Below are 23421 nucleotides of genomic sequence, written 5' to 3'. Positions count from 1 at the left end.
AAATCCACCAGCTGCTCTTTGGAAACCCTATGGGTCAGTTCTACTCTGTCTTACAGGGTCGCTATGAGTTGGAATTGACTCGATGGCAACAAATCTGTTTTTTTTTTTTTTTTTTTTTTTTGGAGGCCCTGACAATAAAATGTTCACTGGAAATCTTGACTGGCAAAGCTCCTATGGAAAACAAGAATGAGCAGGATTTACAAAGCAGATCAAGGCCAGGAATCTAGGCAGGAAAGGGACGAGTGAAATAGAATTCACATCAATCTCAAGAATCTGGTGTGGGACTTATATGACTGACAGTTGTAGAGGGCTGGGTAGGGAGAAAGGATTCTATGTGAAATTGTATTTACAGGAAGCTGACATGTCAACTGGGTCTTGAAGGATTAGGATAATCTCAGAAAGTGAAGAAGGAAAGAAAGGGACTGGGGATAGGTAACATTGTAAAAAACTCTCCCCAGGAATTGTAGTGCACATTAAAATTTGAGAAACATTAATCTAGATGTTTGGCCAATATTCCACTGTGTAATAAATGACTACATCTAATTTTGTGGGAAAAGGTCATAAAAAAGAAAAGACCTCATTTTTTCCTTTAAGGCCAATTATTGAAAATTTCAGAGGTTTGTCTACTGTACACAAAGTAATATGCATTTGAGGTAGGACTGGGATTTTGACATATGTATTTTCAATTGCTAATATAATAAACATGTATTGGATACCTGATCTCATAAGGACTATGCTGAGATGCAGACAAAGATGAATTAGGCATTTTCTCTGTTATCAAATATGTCCCAGTCTATTAAGGGAGAAAGGCATGTAGCAATGGCTGGCTCACAAGGTGGTGTTATAATGTGGTTGTGCAAGTTACAGTGTGGACAATGGAACTAGCAAGCAACTCTGCCATTGGTTTCAGGGGGGACGGGATTCAAGGAAGTCTTCATTGAAAGACAGGTTTGAGCTGTACTTTCCATGATGAGGAGGCATTCATCAGGAAAACAAATGCAGGTGAAAAATACTTCAAAATTTGCAAAGGAAATAAAAATAGAATTAGCAAAAAAAAAAAAGGCTTAAATAAAAAGAAGGCAAGGAAAGAAAGAAAAATAAATGTAAAACATGGGGGGAGGGGGCCAAATAAAAAACACAAAGTTAAATGATAGGTTTCAAATCAAATACATCAGTAATTACATTAAATGGAAAATATACAAAATGCTCCAGATAAGAGTCAAATATCAAGAGCTTAAATTAAAATTCAGTTATGAGTTGTTTATAAGAGACATCTAAAACATAATAATACAGAAGGGTAGGGAAAATATCCCATTTGGACGTGCAAAATATTGAACAACTCAGGAAGCATCAAAAGAAGATGGAAGGAATATGCAGAGTCACTGTACCAAAAAGAATTGGTCAGCATTCAACCATTTCAGGAGGTAACATAAGATCAAGAACCAATGGTACTGACAGAAGAAGTTCAAGCTGCACTGAAGGCACTGGCAAAAAACTAGGCTCTAGGAATTGACAGAATACCAGTTGAGATATTTCAACAAAGGGATACAATGCTGGAAGCGCTCACTCATCTGTGCCGAGAAATTTGGAAGACAGCTACCTGGCCAACCGACTAAAAGAGATCCATATTTATGCCTATTCCAAAGAAAGGTGATTCATCAGCATACAGAAATCATTAAACAATATCATTAATATCACACACAAGTAAAATTTTGCTGAAGATAATTCAAAAATGGTTGCAGCAGTACATCAACAGGGAACTGCCAGAAATTCAAGCCAGATTCAAAGGAGGACGTGGAACAAGGGTTACCATTGCTGATGTCCGATGGATCTTGGCTGAAAGCAGAAAATTGTTTACCTGTGTTTAATTGACTATGCAAAGGTATTCAACTGTGTGGATCATAATAAAATTATGGAAAACATTGCAAAGAATGGGGATTCCAGAACACTTAATTATCCTCATGTGGAACCTGTACATAGACCAAGAGGCAGTCATTCAAGCAGAACAAGGCGATATTGTGTGGTTTAAAATGAGGAAAGATATGCGTCGGGGTTATATTTTTTCACTATATTTATTCAATCTGTATGCTGAGCAAGTAATCTAAGTAGCTGGACTGTATGAAGAAGAACGTGGCATCAGGATTAGAGAAAGACTCAGTAACAACCTGCAATATGCAGATGACACAACCTTGCTTGTTGAAAGTGAAGAGCACTTGAAGCACTTACTGATGAAGATCAAAGACTACAGCCTTCAGTATTGATTACACCTCAACGTAAAGAAAACAAAAATCCTCATAACTGGACCAATAAGCAACATCATGGTAAATGGGGAAAATACTGAAGTTGTCAAGGATTCCATTTTACTTGGATCCACAATCAACACCCATGGAATACCAGAAAAGTGTTTACCTGTGTTTAGCAATCAAGAAATCAAAGAACAAGTCTGCTGCAAAAGACCTCTTTGAAGTGTTCAAAAACAAAGATGTCACTTTGAGGACTAAGGTGCACCTGACCCAAGCCATGGTATTTTCAATCACCTCATATGCCTGCAAAAGCTGGACAATCAATAAGGAAGACCAAAGAAGAACTGACGCCTTTGAATTGTGGTGTTGGCAAAGAATACTGAATATACCATGGACTGCCAGAAGAACAAATTTGTCTTGGAAGAAGTACAGCCAGAATGCTCCTTAGAAGCAAGGATGGCAAGACTTAGTCTCACATACTTTGGACATGTTATCAAGAAGGACCAGCCCCTGGAGAAGGACATCATGCTTGGTAAAGTAGAAGGTCAACGAAAAAGAGGAAGACCCTCAACAAGATGGACTGACACAGTGGCTGCAGCAGTGGGCTCAAAACATAGCAATGATTGTGAGGATGACACAGGACCCAGCAGTGTTTTGTTCTGTTGTACACAGGGTCGCTATTAGTTGGAACCAACTCGACAGCACCTAACAACAACACAATAAAAGCAAGACAAAAGCATTACTTAAGATAAAGAGAAAAAATAAAATAAAGGGTGTTCCCTCATAATGATAAAAATGTTAAATACACTGAAGATTAACAATTTAAAATCATGTGTGTTTAATAAAAGGGTTTCAAAAGAATAAATACAATATGATTCTATTTACATAGAGTTAAAAAATAGGCAGAACTGCACTATATTCTTTAATAAATACAATAAATACAAAACAGTAAAACTACCAAAAAAAAAAAAAAAAAAGCAAGAAAGGCAGTACCATAAATACCAGAATAGTAGTTACTTTTAGAGGAGAGAAAGGACGGAATGCTTAGTAAGGAACACAGAGAGGCTTCAGCAAAGCTGGTAACACTATCTTTTGACAGGGTATGTTTCCCTAGGTGTTTGCTTTTTAATTATTCATTGCACTGCACATTTATGCTTTGTGAACTTTTCTGGATTAGATTACAAAATTTTTTAAAGTGAAAAGAAAAAGACATTTAAAAAAGCAGAGAATTGTCCAGTGGGCATTTGCAATATGGATAAGGGCTACAAGCGAAGCTTGGGATGGAAAAGTAGACCAGGTAGTCGTCCTTTGCAGGGAGAAGCAGAAGCCATGGGAACAAATGGAACTGCACAGGGAGAATATATTGAGCAGAAGTGAGATCTCTGGAGCACAAATATTTAAACAGGCAGCAGAAGAGGAGCCACTGCTAAGAAGAAGCACTCTCAGAAGTTGGAGAAAAACAAAGAGTTACTGTTTCAGAAACCAAAAGAGTAGATGGAATGCTTTCTGAGGAGGGAAGAGTCAATACTGACAAATTCACCGTCGATGTGAAGTAAGATAAGAAATGGCGAGTAATTATGGACATGGCAATAAAAAGGTTGATCAACTTAGTGATTTTAGTTTCCGTAAAAACCATTGCATAGAAGTACATTTATTTTCAGCTATTATTGACAAACTTCCTATGTCTTAAAGATTCATGGATTTATTTTAGCTCGTGTCATTTTACCTTGGATTGTAAATAGCTGATAATACTGATTCACCGTTTGACAACTGCTTTTTATAACTTGAGATACTGGTATAGGAAGTGTTAGTAATCCAGAAGCCTAATCAATAATGTGATAGAGACTGCCAGTTTCCTCTCAATATTCATTCTCCCATTTTTTTTTCTTAATAAAATACCCCAATTCTTGACGTACTTTGCCACCCAACCAAAAGACTATGTTTCCCAGCCTTAACTGCAACTAAAAGGAGCTGGATAATTAAGTTCTGGCCAATGCTATGTGAAGTGGAGACTGCTAACTGTACCTCAGTATTCATTCTCCTCTTTTTCCTTGGGTAATATATACCTCCGACCATGTTCAAGCTGTAGCCGTGGACACCCAGCCACAGACTACATCACTTTCCACGGTCATGGGACAAGATTGGACAGATGGGTCAGCCTCCTAAAAATGGTTGCTCTGGTCTCATTCTTCCTTCCTGTTGGTTGAAAATGGCACCTGACAACAGCCAGAGTAACTTTGAAACCCTCGTGTTGAGGGTGATAGCGCCACCCTGCTAGTGTGTGTCCCTGGATTACTTCCTGCCCTGATGTGTTGCATAAGAAAGCCACTGTATTTTCAGCTCTACTTATTAAGCAGATTAACTAGTTTCTTAAATAATACAACATCTAAGTAAGTATGTATTGTAAACCTCTTTAAAAGAGAGGAGATACCTTCTACTAATGCTCACCCCCTTTCCTCCTTCCTGGAATGTGGTTGTTATAAATGGAAATCTAGCAGCCTAGGAGGAGCTCCCAAGAAGATGACTTTGGGAACTGAAGCCCTGCTTGGCAGAACAATAGGATAGAAAGATCCTGAGCCCCTGGTTCTCTGGCACCACCGTACCTGTCCTGGCTTACCAACGTATGGATTTGTTTTTCCTTTTTAACACTATTCTCAGTGTTTTGTCACTGTCAGCCTAATTCAATCTTTACTGATAAATATAGCACAATCCTCAGTATGGAAATGAACAAAAAAGATTGACAAAATGTATGGGCCTAGTATTTTTTCCTATGGCCAAACACATCCAATAGAACAAATGCTGTTAGATCCATTTGACAGGGCAATGGGACATGGGAACAAACATTTGTTAAGAATTTACATTTACCATAGAAACACAGACTATGAACTTCACATTAACTCTACAACGTAGGCAACATCATCACTATTTTAAAGATTTAAAAATCAAGGCCTAGAGAGAGAGCAAGTGGCTCAGTATCACCCAGTGTATAAACGACAGAATCTGGATTTGAACCCAGTCCTCAGTGCCAAAATCCATGCTCCATCCTGTAGCTTATATTATTTCTAGCAGTGAGAGAGAAAAAGAAGCAAAAGGCAAATTAACTAGAACAAAAATTGCTTTTAGCACAGATACAAATAAGCCCTGACTGAGCCTGAATAAAAGATTTTCTGACTTATCCTAGATTCATGGGTTCTTTTTTTTTTTTTTTTTTAACTCAGATTAGTACACTTTTAAGAAATAAATTATTTTCTGAATTTATAAGATAGAACAGAGTTGTGTAGCTCCTGAAAGAGTATCTTAGAGCAATTTGTTCCCCTGAATCAAGGTGAAGAAAGATCTTATCATACATATAACAAACTGTTTCTTATTTTTGTCCTGGAACAAAAGTGCCATTTCAAGTGTTGGGGAGGGTGGAGCGGGGAACAACAATGTGAGCTGCTAAAATAGGCATTGGCATCACTGTTGCTGTTATTTAAAATTCCACTTTGAGTTTCTCATTTTTCAGTATTTGGGGCACGGGTGGTGCTAAATATTATTTGCTTTTGTTATTTAAAAAAAACGAAAAGACTTGAAAATATTCTTTATAAATTCCACATCTGGTCTATTAAAACAGAGCAGTACATTTATTTATTTTTGTTTATTGTTGTTTTTATTTTGTCTTTTTGGTTTCTTTTTTCCTTTATCTTTTTATCTTTGTTTTTGTTCATAAATTTATTAATAGTAATAAAGTGCACCCCAATCTTTTCAGGGAAGTCGTGTAAATTAGCACATGTTTATTTACACCAGCCATTAGCCCTAGATGAGGGCTTGAACTTTAAAGACATCTAACAAACCATGTGTTTTTCCCCATTGTCATTTAAATCCTACTTCCTTCATTCTTTCATTCATTCACTCAACAAATATTTAAACCAAAACCAAACCTATTGCCTGTCGTGTCAATTCTGACTCATAGCGACCCTATACGACAGAGTAGAACTGCCCCACAGGGTTTCCAAGGACTGGCAGGTGGATTCAAACTGCCCATCTTTTGATTAGCAACCATAGCTCTTAACCACTGCATCACCAGGGCTCCCAACAAATATTTACTGGTGGTCAAAAGCACAGACTACGGTTCAAATCCTGGCTCCTCCTCCAACTAGCTGCTTGATCTTGGTCAGGTCACTTAACCTTCCTGACCCTCAGTTTTCTCGTTTCCAAAATCAGGATCGTAATAGTACTACTACTTCAAAGGGCTATTGTAAGCATTATACGAGTTAATATGAGGATTAAACACATACACAGTAAGTATTCAATAAATGTTTATGAAAAATACATACAATATACCAGACATTCTTTGGGGAGCTGGGGATACAGTAATAACCTAAACAAACATATTTTATTGCCAAGTAGCGTATATTCTAGTCAGAGAAACAGACAAATATATATCATGTCATTTGTGATAAGTGTGTTAAGAAGCATAAAGCATCAAGTGAACAGAAAATGATGGTGGAGGGTGCTGTCTTTTGCCAAGTGCTTAGGAAAAACGACTCTGTTGGTGTTAGCTGCTGTCAATGACTCATTGCAACCCCATGCACAATGGAACAAAATGTCGCCTGGTCCTGCAGCATCCCCATGATCAGTTGTGGCTCAAACCATTGTGATCCATAGTGTTTTCACTGGCTAGTTTTCAGAAGTGTAGATCACCAGGCCTTTCTTCCTAGTCTGTCTTAGTTTGGAAGTTCCTGAACGCTGAAGACTGTTCAGCATCATAGCAACACACAAACCTCCACTGACAGACAAATGGTGGCTGCCCATGAGGTGCATTGGCCAGAAATTGATCCCAGTTATCCCTCAGGGAAGGTGAGAATTCTACCACTGAACCACTAAAGTAGGTGATATTTAGATAAAGATCTCAAAAAAAAAAAAAAGTGAGGGAGCCAACCATGCTGATATCTGAAGGACTAGGTTCCAGGCAGAGAAGACAGAAAGTGCAAAGGCTCTGAGGCAAGGCATGCTTGAAGCATTTGAGGAAAGACAATGAGACCAATGTTTCTGCAGCAAAGTGGCCGAAAAGGAGAATGGAAGGAGATAAATGGACAGGGATAGCTGAGTCTTAAGGTTATACAGGGCCTTTAGACCATATGGTAAAGACTTTGTTTTATCCAAATTTGATGGAAAGATCTTGTAGTAGTTTGAACAGAGAAAGTTCATTATATACTGCTCTGTGGAAAATAAATCATAAGGGAGGGGTAAAGTTGGCTGGAGGGAGACCAAGAAGTAGTTATTGCAATATCCAGGGAGATGATGATAAGTTGCATTAGGTAAGAGTAGGCAGCAGAGCCGATGAAAGTGGTTAAATTTTGGACATATTTCAAAAATATAGCCAAGAATTTGTTGATGAACTAGCCGTGGGGTGGGAGAGAAATAGAAGCGCATGGGTGACTCCAGAGTTTTCTGTCCTGAGCCAATGCAAGGATGTAGTGGACAGTAAGAGAAAAGCAGAGGGTTAGTGGGGATGTGGGAAGTCATGTGGCTCAATGACTCAGTTGTGGACATGTTAAAGTTGACATCAGAAAAGAGCTACAGAATAGGCAAATGGGTATAGCAGTCTACAGTTCAGGACACCGTCCTGGGCAAGTCATAAGCGTTTGGCAGACAGTGTATGCATGGTACTGAAGCCACCGCTCTCGATGAGATGAACTTGAGCAGTGGTTCTCAAGCTGCATGCTAGAATCTTTTCACCAGTTAAATCAGAATTGTGTTGGTGAGACCCGGGCATCAGTACTATATTTTTAAATTCTTCAAGAGATGGTGTGTGGCAGGGTTGACAACCAGTGACTTAGGAAAACAATATAGAAAGAAAAGAAATGACAAATATTAAAGAGAAAATATCCAAATTAGAAAACACTATGGGTCAACAAATTTGAATAGAAAATTGGCAATACCTAGACAGTTGATAACATAGATGTCTTTGACAGAGGAATTCACTTTTAGGGTTATAACTCTAGAGAAATGCTTGCATACAGGCACAAGAAGACATGAACTTGGATTTCACCGTAGCAATCTAACAAGGAAAACTTAGAAACAACCTAAATATTTGCCTATTAGTAAATAGTTAAATAAATTGTGGTGTATTAAATACCACACACTGCATATTAACATAATATTAATATAATGAAATATTATATAGTAATTTAAAAGGAATGAATTTCATCTACATATATTAAAACAGATTAAATATTAAAATTTATATAATAGAATGAAGAAATCAAACTTCAAAATGTATTTATATACATAGTATGATATTACTTAGGTATATATATAGCTATTGTTTCTTTTTTCATTTGTTTTGGTCAAATTTTTAGTTTTTAGTCAAGTTTACTGAGGTATGATTTTCATAGAGTAAAATTCACCCTCTTTAAGTTTTCAGTTCAATAAGTTTTGACAAATGTGTACGGAGATGTAACATCACCACAATCAAAACACAGATGATTTCCATCACACCGAAAGATTCCTTCACACCTCTGTAGAGTCAATCCTTGACCCAACCCTGGTCCCTGGCAACCACTGATCTGATTATTTCCCTATAGTTTGTTCATTTGTTTCCCAGAATGCCATGTAAACGGCATTACATAGTATGTATACTTTTGTGTCTACTTCTTTCACTTAGTAATGCTTTTGAGATTCGTCTATATTTTTGCAGGTTTCTGTAATTCATTTTTTTATCATCACTGAGTAGTACTCCGTTGAATGCATGTAGCACAATTTGTTTATTCATTCACTAGTTGGTGAACATTTGGATGGTTTCCAGTCTGGGACTATATTTATAAATAATGCTGCTGTGAACATTCAGGTACAGGCCTTTGTGTGGGCATATGTTTTTATTTCTCTTGGGTAAATACCAACTGACTTTATGCCAAACAATTGTCCTTGTGGCTATCCAATTTTGTATTCCCACCAGCAATATATGAGAGTTTCAGTTGCTCCACATCTTTGCCAGCACTGGACGTGGTCAGCCTTTTAATTTTTACCATTCAGGTAGGTATGTAGTGATATCTCATTGTTGTTATGATTTGTTTCCCTAATGACTAATAATGCTGAGTATCTTTTTAGTGCTTTTTGCCATCCGTATATCTTCCTTATTAAAATGTTCAGTCTTTTGCTTGATTTTTTCATGGATTGCTCATCTTTTTATGATTGAGTTATGAGTTCAGGTACATTTGTAAACATACAAAACATATGATATATTATTCCTCATACATACATATGTATTAAAAATCTAAAACATGCATGAGTAGGATGTAGACCAACTTCAGGATAGTGGTTACTCTTGGAGATGGACAAAGGTGAATGGGATAAGGCTTTGATAATCTGTTTCTTTAAAAAAAGGATCTGACTCAAGTATTGCAAAATATTAATATTTGTTAAATGTAGGTATGAGTCCACAGGTATTTTTCATATAGTTCTCTGTATTTTTCTGTCTATTCAAAATATTTTTTAAAATAATTAGCCATATGTACACCTATGTTCATTGCAGCACTATTCACAACAGCAAAAAGATGGAAACAACCTAAGTGCTCATCAATGGATGAATGGATAAGTAACATGTGGCACATACATACAATGGCGTATTACACAGTGATAAAGAAAAATGAGTTCTTGAAACATCTTGGAACAGGGATGAACCTGGAGGACATGTTGAGCAAAATAAGTCTATCACAAAAAGACGAATATTGTATGTTCTCAATTTTATGAAATGACATGTATAGAAACTAATGTTCATTAGTGGTTATCTCTAGATAGTAGGTACTTGATATTTTTGGAGATGGAAAAGGTAACACCAAATGAAAGCGAAGTGTGTGCAGCTTGACGAAGGTAAATGATGTTACCAAAAGGTACGCAAGAAAAAAGGACATTTGGTAACTGACACAGTGGCTGCAACAATGGGCTTAAACATAATAACGATTGTTAAGGATGGTGCAGGACCGGGCAGTGTTTCGTTCTGTTGTCCATTGGGTCTCTATCAGTCAGAACGACTCAATGGCACCTAACAACAACAACATGACACATATAATTTTGAAACAACATCAACAACAACCAAAAAATGTATGTGGGTATATATGTATGTATGTAGACATATATGCATGTAGGTATGTATATGTGGGAGCCCTGGTGGCACAGTGGCTTAAGAGCTCAGCTGCTAACCAAAAGTTCGGCAGTTAGAATCCACCAGCCGCTCCTTGGGAACCCTATGGGGCAGTTCGACTCTGTCCTTTAGGGTCGTTATAGGGTCTCTATGAGTTAGAATTGACAGCTCCGGGGTTGTTTTTTTAAATGTATATATGAGTATATATGTGTGTATATGTATGTATGTGACTGTATGCACATGTATTCATATATATAATAAAGCACATGGAGGCACAGTTATGATACTTCTTAGACATAACCAGGGTTATGTCTGGGTTTGAGGGATTAGGGCCATAGTATTGTGGGATATCTTGGTTAATTGGTATAATATATTTCATAAAGTTTATGTTCTACATTCTAGCTTGATGAATAGTGTCTGTGGTCTTAAAACCTTGGAGCGGCCATCTAAGATGTAACTATTGGTCTCTACTCATCTGGAGCAAAGGAGAAAGAAGGATACCAAAGACTCAAAGAAGAAACTAGATTACAGGACTAACAATCTACATAAACCATGGCCTCATCTACCCTGACATCAGAAGAACTAGATGATACCTGGCTACTACTACCGACCATTCTGATTGGGGCTACAATAGATGGACCCTAATAGAAAGAGAGAAAAATTTGGAACAGAACTAACTTCCTCAAAAAAAAAAAAAAAAAAACAGACTTACTGGACTGGTTGAGACTGAAGGACTCCCCAAGACTATTGCCCTGAGATACTCTTTAAACCTTGAACCAAAACTTGTCCCTGGGGTCACTTTTTAGCTAAATCACAGACTGGCTCACAAAATAAAGAATATTACCCATGAGTACTGTGCTTCTTTAAAACATCATCTATATGAGACCAAATGGCCAACTATTACTTTAAAACAATGATAAGAATGTAAGGGGGCAGGGAAACTAGATTAATGGAAACAGAACAACCAGAACGGGAAATACTGAGAATGTTCACTGGTTGGGAAGAATGTAACCAATGCCACTGAACAATGTGTGTAGAAATTGTTTAATGAAAACCTAAACTGCTGTGTAAACTTGCAACAAAAACACAATAAAATATTATTAAATGCAAACACACACACACACATATATATATATATATATATATATATATATATATATATACAATTAGCTATTTCTTGTTAAAATAAATTACTATGTGCCAGGCCTTGTACTAAACATTGAAAATATAAGAGTCCTGGTTCTCATGCAGGCAATGACATTTCTCAGAATGTATTCCTCAGAATACTCCTCTCAGGAATGCTAATAGATGTGATGAGAAGAATGGGTTTGTAGCCAAGTAATATTGGGAAACTTTAGGACCTGGAATTTTGGTTAAACAAAAATAGTTGTCATTGTTTAGGACTTCTTGGCACCATTAATAATTTATTATGCTTTGTGCATCTCTAACAGGAAGATTAATACACAGTGTTTCCCAAATTGATTTCACTATGAAGACTTTTTTCCCTGCAGAGAATCTAGCCTATTCCAGAGAACTCTTTGGGAATGCTGGTCTAGCATCCTATCTTCTGACTGGCAGTCACAGGGCCCAGGAGGAACCTCTCCACCCATTATTAAATGGATTTGGAATACAAAACAGGCATTGTTTTTTTAACTAAACATACAGCATTTGTCATATACACTTAATACTATATCCAAATTATATATTGGATCGAATTAAAAATAGAAATTTATTTCAAAGCATTAATAAATTCAAAGCAGCTTTGTCACTATGCATTTCCTTCATCAATGGATATTACGAGTATAACTGCTACCGCATTTGAGTTTATGAACATTTTTTCTACTTTACTAATATTGAAAACGTAGGGAATCACCATCTAGAACAGACATGGGTTGCTTCAGAATCACCTGAGGGACAGATTTCCAGCCTCCATCCCCGACCTACTAAATTAGAATCTAATACAAAGCAATTAATATAATAGCTACCTTCTATTGAGTAGTTGCAGCCCTGGTGGTGCAGTGGTTACGAGCTTGGCTGCTAATCAAAAGGTCTGCAGTTTGAATCCACCAGTCATTCCTTGGAAACCCTATGGGGCAGTCCTATAGGGTCACTATGAGTCAGAATCAACTCGATGGCAAAGGTTTTTATTTTTTTTTTTAATTGAGTATTCACTACTTCCAGGCACTATGCTAATTACTTTACATGATTTACCTCATTTCGTCACAACAAGAACAACCCAATGAGTCAGGTACTATTATTACTCCTGTATTTTGGATAGGGAGATTGACTCTTTGAAGTTAAATAACATGCCCAAGGTTGCACTGTTTGTAATAAATTCTTATTTTTATTCATTGATCTCTATTTTTCTAATGTAATGAGCAGTAAAATCCTTACAATGATAAAAGTCTTTAGGTAGAGCTGGGAAAACTATTTCCTAATCTACACCTAATCCCAACAAATTATGAGTAAAGAATACCAGCTATGAAAGGAAAGCCTTCAAATCTTTGTTTCCAAAATAAACCCAAAGTAAGAGTAGGAAGACCCAGCTGACATTGGATCAATGGGCAAAAAGGAGCTCATAAAACTGTCCAGTAAGAGAGGCCACCAGTCAACAGGGAATATGCTCCAATTTAACAAAATGCAGCAGCTATTTCTAGCCTCACTGGAGTCACTACTGGACCTTATAACTGATGGAGGTTTCAAGAAAAGAAAGTTAAGACAAAAAGGAAAAGAGAAAGAAGAGGATCAGAGAAAGAGAAGCAAGAAGGATCAGCTCTCAGGCACACTTTGCTCCGATTCTGCTCTATTGTCCTGACCAGAAGATTCTTGGGCATCTCTGGAAGTGCAGCTCCCAGCACTAAGTAAGCCATTTGTCTATGATACCAAAGCATCCAATTTGCATTCCCTGGTAAGCTTGCTTCCACCCCAAAGTTTGATCTTGCTTAGGCAATCCTACTTGCTCTGATCACTGGAGGAAGGGAGCATATTTTCTTGTATAAGGAAAGAAGAATTACATTAGACTTTACAGAATGGGTTCCATTTTTATAAGTCACGTCACTAATCAACACATATATAAGAATTTTGAAAATATGAATTCATGTAGTGTAAAGCAAGGCATCCCATGTGTTATTCACAGGGGTCATTAAAAACAATTTGTACGCATAGACTGCAGATGAAACAAATGTCTGGAGTTGCTTACCAAAAACTTGTTGCCATCGAGTCAGTTCCAACTCATAGCGACCCTATAGAGTAATTGCAGCTTCAAAAATGCCTCAAATATAATATTTAAATTTATGGAATAACCAAAATATTAATAGTGGTTGTCACTCGGGGCTGAGACAAAGGGAAATTTTTTAATATATGTTTTCTACATTAAAATCTTTCTTTTCTAATGGGCAACTATTATTTTTATAACAGGGGGAAATCTTTTATAATATCCATGGTAGTGACTACATGGCCTGCGAAAGTTTCTTTCATTCCCAGGATACGCCTGAACATCATTGAGTATTTTCCTAAAGAATCAAAGACTCCAGATTTATCTACACTTTTTAAAAAGCAGAAAACTAGATACACAGTGTTGGCCTGGGTGCTTCAGTTCTAAAAGCTTTTTTAGTTCCAAAAATATTTCAGAAAATATTTAAAATGATAAAAATGAGATAATCTTGGAAAACCTACAGAATTCCTCCGAGATGGGCATGACATGTCTATGGATACGTATGATACGAGTAAGAGTGGTAATTACCAGGAAACTCTGGCAAAGACTTTAGGGCAGCTGGTCTGCTGCAGAAACACACCCACTTTCCAAAAAAACCATTTTCTTCTTTCCCGTAAGAAGAAGTCTGCTCATTTCCCCTAATAGAACTTAATTACAGAAGTTGTTCCACTGTGGGATCGCCCACTCTTTCCCAAATTCTCACCCAGCCCCGGGGGTGGGGGTGTGGACTTGGGTTTGGGACTGGGACAGGCTCAGTAGTTGTTGGTAAAGAGATACGAGGGTTGAAGAGAAAGAGAGGGAGAAGGGAAGTGAGAAAAAAAAGAGGAGAAAATATGTTACAGGACAGATAAAGAAATACTTTTCACTTAACATATTTTGTTAAAAAGAAGGAGGGAAAGGGGAATCCAAAATGGGTTTTGGCTACTCAGGGTAATGCAAATTAATCTTACCCATGCCCCTTAATTTGTCTGGCCCTGGCAGGCCTCGACTAAAGCAATTCAATTCTATATTATTATAAATATTAAAAAAAAGTGTCACAGCTCCTCACACGGGGCACCATCTGTTGCAGCCCCTCACACGGGGCACCATCTGTCGCAGCTCCTCACACGGGGCACCATCTGTCGCAGCGGTGACGGTTGTCGGGACAGAGGAGACAATAACCCATGCCACAATTCTTACAGAGAAGTGGGGCCAGGAGGGTCACTCTGAGGAGTCGAACCCCGGCTTCAGTCCCGAGTTTATTTTATAGTCAGTACAGCAAGCAATAAAGCAATTAACAAAACAATGGGAATAAGTTTCGGGCAAGGGAGAAGGAATTCAGGTAAACAAGCCAATCAGTAACAGGACAATAGGTTTGGGAAAACAAGTCATGCCTAATCTCTTTCTCATCGCTGACAAGTCTCCAACATGTTGTATACAGCATAGAGGCCTGTGGGGGCTGCAGTTGTCAATAGTGCAGCCATGTTTAAATGGCATATATCCACACAAAAAAGGGGCTCATTCATTTGAAATTCAACCACAGGTAGGAAGAGAAGACTGGGTTAGTGGCATTTAAAATAGACAGAAAGAAATTAAAAGCCCAAATCACAGTTCCAGCATTCAAGTTTAGAGAAAATTAGGTGGGGCCAACATGGTGGAGTAGTCAGACACTTCCAGTGGACCCTCTTACAACAAAGACCTGAAAAAATAAGTGAATCAATTATATATGACAATTTAGGAGCCCTGAACATCAAAGGCAAAGTTGAGGAACCAGACTGAGTGGCGGGGGAGGGAGAGACCTTTCAGAAGCAGCGAAGAGTTGCCAGACCTGACCCGGCGAGAGCCTGAGCCCTTCAGGCCTGATCAACTCAGGGGTGAGTCGTGAGGCAGGCAAGCAGCCGTGTGTGGGAGGCATATTCCGCACTGGGAGAGACCCACAGGCAAACAGTCTACTTGGCAACCCAGAACCAGTGAGAAGCAGCCCTCGACCGGCAAAAGATAATTGCTTCCGGCCTACCACGTGAATCATAAACACCCCCCTTAGGGAAAAACCTCTCTCCCATTTACCTCCCCGCTACCTGCTCTGCACTGGGTCCTGGACCGGTTCAGCAATTGCCAAGTCCCCTGGGCTGGAAGTAGGATCCGTCACATGCCTTGAGCCATTCTCCTGGCCTTGGAGAGTGAACAAATTAACAAACGGGAAAAAAAAAACCTGCCAGCTCCCCTAAACCAGGAACTCAGGGTAGGAACAGCTCCTTTGCCTAGGCACAGGCATAAGGGATCCACGGACTTTGCATGCCTTTCCGCCTGCATAGACTTGTGTGGGCACATTTCAACAACATAGGCCCTCATTACCACAGTAAAACAGAGTATATACCTGAAGTCTAACTTCAACTGTTTCAGCTGTGAAGTGGTAGGTTTGTGACATTTGACACTGCTCTGCTTATTAAGCAGGGTCTTTACCTGCCTATATCAGGGCCCTGAGGACTGGCGGCTCCACCCATGCCACCTAGCCACCTGCGATATGGGCCCAAGAATAAGAGATGCCCCCCAGTCCTTACAGCCAACAGCATTGGGTGCTCATAGTCTGGCTGCAAAACCGACCCACCTATGCACTCTAGGGAACAGGGATACGTCTTCCTGGACACTCATAGGTGGCCATCAGCCCCTTGCCTTGCTCAGAGTGTGTCACCCTGCTGCAGCCAGTTGCCTGTGCCTACACCAATCACCCATGCCTGTCTAGGACTGTAGGTGAGAGCCTGAACCACACACTTGGTGGCTATCTACCTGGGCACCTGAGCTGAATCCAAACAGGAGGAGTGGGTGGACTCCTGAGCTCATCAGATCTAACCACCTGGTGACAGAACATTAGAGCTTCACAGGTGCCAATAATCAAACTAGCTCACAGGAGCAGCCTATTTGGGCATAGCAAAACAAAACAAGAAGCTAGAACACGATAAGCAAACCTAAAATAAATAAATATAATAACTTATTGATGGCTTGGAGACAACAGTCAATATCAAATCACATAAAGATGCAGTCCATGATGGTTTCAGCAAGCTCCCAAAATAAAGAATCTAGAAATTTTCCAGAGGAGGAAAATTTCTTGGAATTAGCAGATGCAAAATACAAAAGATTAATATACGAAACTCTTCAAGATTTCAGGAAGGAAATTAAGCAAAACTCACAACATGCAACAGAGGAAATTAAAAAGATTAGAGAAGAGCAAGCATAATGACAAATTTAACAGGCTACAAGAATCCATAGAAAGATAGCAATCAGAAATCCAGAAGATTAACAATAAAATTTCAGAATTAGACAACTCAATAGAAAGTCATAGAAGCAGAATTGAGACAATGGAAGTCAGAATTAGTGAGACTGAAGATAAAGCACTTGACACCAACTTATTTGAGGAAAAGTCAGATAAAAGGATTTTAAAAAATGAAGAAACTCTTAAGAATTATGTGGGATTCTATCAAGAGAAATGACCTACAAGTGATTGGAGTACCAGAACAGGGGGGGATAACAGAAAATACAGAGAGAATTGTTGAAGATTTGTTGGCAGAAAACTTCCCTGATATCATGAACGATGAGAAGATATCTATCTAAGATGCTCATCGAACCCCACATAAGATAGATCCTGAAAGAAAGTCACCAAGACATATTATAATCAAACTTGCCAAAACCAAAGATAAAGAGATTTTTAAGAGCGGCTAGGGATAAACGAAAAGTCCTCTACAAAGGAGAGTCAATAAGGATAAGCTCGGGACTTCTGGGCAACATAGTACTATAGGCAGAAGCAACACGCCATCCCTCCACAGCAAAGATCGGAAAAACTAAGCCAAACAGAGAAAATGGCAATCCTGAAACCCTAAGTATCAAATGAAGAGATAAAGAACTCAGCCAAGCACTGAATGGAATAAGAAACTGACAGAGAACAGAGAGCGAGGAGAGATACATGCAGAGGTCTCCTATCAGCTAACGCAGCATGGGTCTGCCATCTTGGACTCCTATCAGAGCCAGCGAACAGGGGGTATGACAAAGAAGCTTCATGGAGCTTCTAGCAGGAGACAGAACAACCAGTAACCAGCAATATATGCTTTCACACCCCCCACCCTTCTTCACTCCCACTCGGCCTCCTCTGCTTCCTGCGGCCACAGTCTCTTGGCTGGGAGGCATCGGTTTAACCCCGGTATCACTTGGATTCCACTCACCCTCACTGGCCGGCTCCCTAAGTGCCATTTGTTGGCTGCTGGTGTTGCTTTTTTCCACTCTTTAGGTTTTTTCCTTACCTCTCACCACCTCCGATCAGCACCTAATCTCTAAAATCTACGAGATACTGCAAAACCTCAACAACAAAAAGACAAATATCCTAATTAAAAAATGTGCGAAGGATATGAACAGGCACTTCACCAAAGAAGATATTCAGGTGACTAACAGACACATGAAGAAATGCTCAAGATCATTAGCCATTAGAGAAATGCAGATCAAAACTACAATAAGATACAATCTCACCCCAACAAGGCTAGCACTAATCCAAAAAATACAAAATAATAAACGCTGGAGAGGTTGTGGAGAGACTGGAACACTTACACACTGTTGGTGGGAATGTAAAATGGTGCAACCAGTTTGGAAATAGATTTGGCGCTTCCTTAAAAAGCTAGAAATAGAAGTACCGTACGATCCAGCTATCCCATTCCTTGGAATATATCCTAGAGAAATAAGAGCCGTCACACGAATAGATATGTGCACACCCATGTTCATTGCAGCACTCTTCACAATAGCAAAAAGATGGAAATAACCTAGGTGCCCATCAACAGACAAATGGATAAACAAATTATGGTATAGCCACACAATGGAGTACTACGCAACGATAAAGAACAACGATGAAGCCGTGAAACATAACATGGAGGAATCTGGAGGTCATTATGCTGAGTGAATTTAGTTAGTCACAGAAGGACAAATATTGTATAAGACCACTATTATAAGAACTCAAGAAAAGGTTTAAACACAGAAGAAAACATTCTTTGATGGTACAAGGGTGGGGAGGGAGGGGAGGGTTATTTACTAACTAGATAGCAGATAAGAATTATCTTTGGTGAACGGAAGGACAGCACCCACTACAGGGGAAGTCAGCACAACTGGACTAAACCAAAGCTAAGAAGTTTCCTGAATACAGTCAACCATTTTGAGGGACAGAGTAGCAGGGGTAGGGGTCTGGGACCATGCATTCAGGGGACATCTAGGTCAGTTGGCATAACAAAGCTTATTAAGAAAATGTTCTGCTGGTGATAGGGAACCCAAGGTTGAGTAAGGATAGCATTGATGTGTTGTGAGGTTGTTAACCATTGTCATAGGGCAACACGTACTAACTGTTAAATGAGAAACTATTTTGTTCTGTAAGCCTTCATCTGAAGTGAGAATAGCAGCACAACTGGAAGAGCGTTGTCAATGTCACTGAACTGTGTATGCAGAAATTTTTGAAATGGTGTATCTTTGGCTGTGTATATTTTCACCAAAAAAACAAAAAGGTCGAGAAGGGAGAGGGTTGACGTGTTGTGTGGTTGTTAACCAATGTCATAAAACAATATGTGTACTACTGTTTCATGAGAAACTATTTGTTCTGTAAGCCTTCACCTGAAGTACAATAAAAAAAAAAGAGAAAATGTTCTGCATCCTACTTTGGTGTGTGGCGTCTGGGGTCTTAAAAGCTTTCAACGGCCATATAAGATGCATCAATTGGTCCCAACCACCTGAAGTAAAAGAGAACGAAAAACACCAAAGACACAAGGAAAGTAGTAGCCCAAGAGACAGAAAGGGCCACATAAACCAGAGACTTCATCAGCCTGAGACCAAAAGAACTAGATGGTGCCTGGTTACCACAAATTACCGACCTGACAGGGAACACAACAGAGAGTCCCTGATGGAGTAGGAGAAAGGTGGGGTGCACAACTCAAATTCTAGTAAGAAGACCAGGCTTAATGGTCTGACTGAGACTGGAGGAATCCCGGAAAGCATGGCCCCTGGATTCTCTATCAGTCCAGAACTAAAAAATTTCCAAGGCCAACTCTTCAGACAGGGATTGGACTGGACTTTGGGACATAAAGTTATACTCGCGAGGAGTGTGCCTCTTAGCTCAAGTAGGTACAAGAGACTAAACGGGCAGCTTCTGTCTGGAGGTGAGATGGGAAGGCAGAGACGGTTAGGAGCTGGTTGAATGGACTTGGGGAATCAGGGTTGGAAAGGAGGAGTGTGCTGTCACAGTATGGGGAGAGCAATTAGGGTCACATAACAATGTATGTATACAATTTTTGTATGGGAGACTAACTTGAAATGTAAACTTCATTTAAACTACAACAATAAACAAAAATAAAATAATAAAAAGTTTAGAGAAAATTAGCACCCAGCTTCATTCATATTCCAGTGAATACTTAGGATACCTTTTGTTTTGAATCTTGTGAAATTTATAAATTTCCCTTGTCCTTTTTACCACCATCAGATTCTCCAGTTATTGCTAGCACTAGGTTGTTTGTTCCTGGGTGGTGCGAATGGTTTGCACTCTACTACTAACCTAAAGTTTGGTGGTTCAAACCCACACAGCAGCTCCACAGAAGAAAGGCCTGGAGCTCTGCTTCCATAAAAATTACAGCCAAGAACACCCTAGGGAGCAGTTCTACTCTGTAACACACAGGGTCGAAATGAGTTAGGGCCAACTCAGTGGCAATGGGTTTGGCTTTTTGGACTTTTTTTTGGTTTGTTTGATCCAAGCACTACAGTTCTCATCCACTTCAAATTTTAAGTAGTGTGTTGTTGTTGTGTGCCATTGAGTCAATTCCAACTCATAGTGACCCTATATGGCAGAGTACAACTGCCCCATATGGTTTTCTAGGCTGTAATCTTTGCAGAAGCTGATTGCCAGGTCTTTTCTCCCACAGAGCAGCTGGTGGATTCGAACCACCGACCCTTCGGTTAGCAGCCAAATGTTTAACCATTGCACCACCAGGGCCTCATTTAAGTAGTGCACGGTGCCCCAATAACATAGAATCTTCAGTGGGAGAGCTGACATCAAATGACAAAGCTCCATAATCTACCTCTGTGGTTAGTGTTGTCATTAACGTCAGTCTACAGACAGAGATCAGCCCAACTCTTCAACATGGAATTAGCAGCCTGTAGACCTGGTGCTCATTCTGTTAATAACTGCAACAGAGGATAAAGGGTAAAGAAGATCTACACCAATTATAAATTTAAAAGATAGAAAAACAGGCAGACCTCTAATCAAACGTAGATTACAAATACCTGTATGGAGGCAAAGGTCAGATTTAGGGTAAATGAGGAACATGAACTTTTCCAACTGGACTGAAGAATGAGAAAGCAGGTGTAGGCTCAGATATGCTGGTGTGTGGAAAAGATCACAACGAATACCTTCAGCTATTCTTGGAGGGACCAGAGACCTGGTCCCCCAACAGGGATCAGGGCCAGATCTTTAGTCCTAGAGCAGTCCCCCCACCCAGTAATATCATATCATAAAATAAATGTAAAGAAAGCAATGATACTCTGATTTTCCATGTAACATTGTTTTTTTAATGTTTTTCTCATTTAGTTATGTCCCTTTTTGGCAGTACTTACCTTACCTAATAGTACTGCCCACAGCCCAGGAGTGCTGTTAGGCTTTTTAAACCTGAGAAAATAGAAATATTATATATTCCCAGCAGCTTTGGGAAGCTTGATTAGGAATCAAAGATGAACTAAAGATCTGGGCTACTATTGGAGAATTTCTGTGCCATGCCAAAGGCTACTGAACCTCTTAATTCACTCAGTTTTCAAATTTGAGAGGAAGAGACTAAATGATATTGGGGTGTCTTTCAGTTAGTTATAAATGGTCATGAATCTAAGGGTACATTCTACAGGTTCATGGAAGGAGACAGACAACAAGAGACAGGAAAAGGAAGGGGCCCTAATCATGGCTTCACATCCTTCTTCCCTTCAAAATACTATCTGACCATAGCCTCACAGTCCTTCCCATCCTAGGGTCCTCTCTGCCCTTTCACTTTTTCAGAGTTTCTGCCCCAGAGTATAGGCATCATATTGAAGTCTGAATTCATTTCCCTACAGAATCATTGTTATGCATGTGGGATTAGTTTTCTATTCCTTCATTATATTAAGGATTAAATAGGATTTGGAGAGCATAATTTCTACTTAGAAGATTGTATCAAAAGGAAATTGCATTCTTCCTACTACCAGTATATATATCCTATAGAAATAAGAGCCGTGACATGAATAGATACATGCACACTCATGTTCATTGCAGTATTATTCACAATAGGAAAAAGATGGAAACAATCCAAGTGCCCATCAACGGATGAATGGATAAACTACAGTACCTACACACAATGGAATACTACACAACATTAAAGAATAACAACGAATCTGCGGAACATCTCTCAATACGGATGAACCGGGAGGACATTAAGCTGAGTAAAATAAGTCAATCACAAAAGGTCAAATATTGCATGAGACCACTATTACAAAAAAATGGAAGACGTTAAGCTGAGTGAAATAAGTCAATCACAAAAGGTCAAATATTGTATGAGACCATATTACAAAAATTCAGGAAAAGATCTACACACAGAAAGAAACATTCTTTGATGGCTACCAGGGATGGGAGGGAGAGGGAGGGAAAATTACTAACAACATAGTAGACAGTTATTAACTTGGGTGAAGAGAAAGGCAATACACAATAAGGGGATGTCAGCACAACATGACCAAGGCACAAGAAGACACTGGGAGGAATGTAAGAGTAAAAGGCAACAATGGTAAATACTATTACATACACAATCCTGCAATAACAGTAATAACAAACAATAATTTACAAGTGGATACGTAGGTAGATATGTAAGCCGAACAGGTGTGGGATGGCATATGGGAGTACACCTACGAGCATATGTAGGTTTAGCAGTAGATATTTCTACACGTGTGTTTGTATGTACTGCAAATACATCTATGTATATGGCTGACGTTCAACCATTTCAGGAGACAGTATATGATCAGGAACCTATGGTACTCCTTCTCAGAACAATCAACCATATGAGACCAAAAGGGCAGCATTTGCCCAAAAAATAAAGTACAGAAGGTAGGAAAGGGGCTAGAAGGATGGGCAAATGGAAATGCAGAACCTAAGAAGAAAGGGGGTAGAGTACTGTCACATTGAGGGAATTGCAATTAATGTCACGAAACAAAATGTATATAAATTGTGGAATGGAAAACTAATTTGCTCTGTAAACTTTCACCCAAATCACAATAAAATGTTCAAAAAAGGAAGCTTCATTCTGAGCTCCAAATGACTGAGGTAGAAATAAATTTTGGGAAGATTGCCTACATAGAGGAAGGCTAGGGACTGCCTGTATATAAGTGACATCACATCTAAGAAAATATTATGTGTATCTATCAGTACAGCAAAGTAAAAGGAGTTGAGAATCTGGACTATGCTTTTGAAAAAAGGCAAATATAAACTTTGATACAAAGGTTAATATATCAAGTGCAATAAGAGAGACCTAAAGTACAACATAGGATCTGAGGAGAGCATTGTTGTTAGGTGTCATCAAGTCAATTTTAATAGTGGCCCCAAGTGCCCATGTGACAGAGTAGAACCGCCCCATAGGGTTTTCTAGGCTATAATCTCCCCTAGTCATAACGGGGAGCAGATTGTCAGGTCTTTCTCCTGTGTAGCCGCTGGGTGGGTTTGACCCATCGACCTTTTGGTTAGCAGCCAAGTGCAGCCATTGTGCTTAACCAGGGCTCCTTGAGAAGAGTAGTAGCTCCTTCAATTCTGTTTGTTTGCTTGCTTTTGAGGTGAGGGAAGG

The sequence above is a fragment of the Trichechus manatus genome, unplaced genomic scaffold (genome assembly GCF_000243295.1).
Source record: "Trichechus manatus latirostris isolate Lorelei unplaced genomic scaffold, TriManLat1.0 scaffold00095, whole genome shotgun sequence".
NCBI classification, from domain to species: Eukaryota; Metazoa; Chordata; class Mammalia; order Sirenia; family Trichechidae; genus Trichechus; species Trichechus manatus.
The sequence above is the reverse complement of the archived record's forward strand: the minus strand, read 5'-3'. Positions refer to the sequence as shown.